Source organism: Suricata suricatta, chromosome 13 (assembly GCF_006229205.1).
Source record: "Suricata suricatta isolate VVHF042 chromosome 13, meerkat_22Aug2017_6uvM2_HiC, whole genome shotgun sequence".
NCBI lineage: Eukaryota > Metazoa > Chordata > Mammalia > Carnivora > Herpestidae > Suricata > Suricata suricatta.
Window position 1 is genome coordinate 60,913,544 of NC_043712.1, and position 1,454 is coordinate 60,914,997.

Sequence of the window (1,454 nt, forward strand, 5' to 3'; positions counted from 1 at the left end):
CTCGACTTCCTTGGGTCTGTGGGGGAATAGGGGTTGCGCGCCAGAGGTGAGAGCACTGGGGACACGGCTCCGCGAGGTCTGGGGCTCTGTTGGGTCAGGTAGTTTGTGTGCGGCGGAAGCCATCGGGAAGTTCGGAAAACCTCCAGGAGGGTGCTCCCCTCCCCCAGCTTCTTTGCTAGTGCGGGGTTGGTTCCCTCCTACTTCCGCGGCGCAGGTGGGGCTGAGTCCCCTTTCAGAAGAAGGTGCTCTGTGCGGGCTCTGGGTGCTAGGACTGTAGGCAGTGGGAGGGGAATCCGCCTTTATGATGTTTTCGCTGAACAGGAGGCTGCCAACAGCAGCTTGTGCATTAGTTTGAGAATTAAATAATGTGCCTCTGCAAAGCATTTTGTCAAGTGATTGTAATAATAAGTGTGTAAGTTGCTGTCACAAGATGCTTTATTCCCTTTGGTATTTTATTTAACCCTCACAATTGCCGTGTTAAAAAGTGAAAGGAATTTACCGGAGACAGAATGATATGCCTCAGGGCACAAGCTGGTAGGCGAGAGAGGCTGGATGTGAATACAAGAAGATTTTACTCCCTACCTCTTGCTCTCCCCAATATCCTTTCTGCCCCCAAACCCAGAGTTGAAACCTCTGGAGCTCTTAGCAGAGTCCCCAAATTTTTAGAGGATATATGATTGTGAAGTGACAGAACCCCCCAATGTGGTAAATATTTCCCGGAATTTGTGGATTCTTTTTAGAGCCTCTCTTTCAGACAGACTCTTGAACCTTCCTGCCCTGAGCTATCTCAGTCCTCAAAGGCACAATCTGATAATCTAATGCAGTGCTGGCCGGTAGAAAGATAATGCAAACCAAACTTAATGCAAATCTAATTTAAAATTTTTTCAGTAGCAACGGTGAAAAGATTAAAGAGGTGTGAGATTTGTTTTACTCCTGTTTAACTCAGTATATCGAGATTACTATTTTGATTTGTGACTGGGCACACTTCAGGTGGAGTAGTTGCATGCAGCTAATGACTACATTACTGGATTTGTAGTGAATCCCAAAGTCACGTTTAGAGTGTTAAGTGGAGCTTTCCGGTGCAGTAAACTTGTTTCTCAGGCCCAGATCCCTTCCCTTTTTGAAGGTAAGTAGGTCTTAAGACAGGAAAACGGAGAGCCCTAGAATCCATTGTCACCTCTTCTGACAGATGCCTCACTGGAGGCAGAAGGTTCAGGAAAGGCACAGGTCCTGATTTTCTCCACCAGAAGCAGTTCTTGATCCCTGAAGGTGGTAACTTGAGGTTGAGAGGGTTGGCTAACTGCCATGCTGCACGGGAAAAGGCACTTCACTGGATGGCTGGTGAGGACGTGATGGCCAGGGAAGGTATAACCAGGCAGAACTGATGAAATCCTAAATAGCACCCAGTTTCCTTCATTCTCCCCTCTTTCCAGATGCTGAGCTGCCCTCACACC

The 1,454-nt window shown here is 47.7% G+C and overlaps 1 protein-coding gene across 2 annotated transcripts in view; it reads left to right on the forward strand.

Annotated features, from left to right (window-relative positions):
- Positions 1 to 1,454, forward strand: part of ZNF658 (zinc finger protein 658) — a 16,594-nt gene continuing 15,140 nt past the window's right edge. For both annotated transcript variants that reach the window (XM_029920173.1, XM_029920172.1), the window contains exon 1: positions 1 to 46. The gene's annotated coding sequence lies outside the window, so the exon portion shown is untranslated. The remainder of the gene's footprint in view (positions 47 to 1,454) is intronic.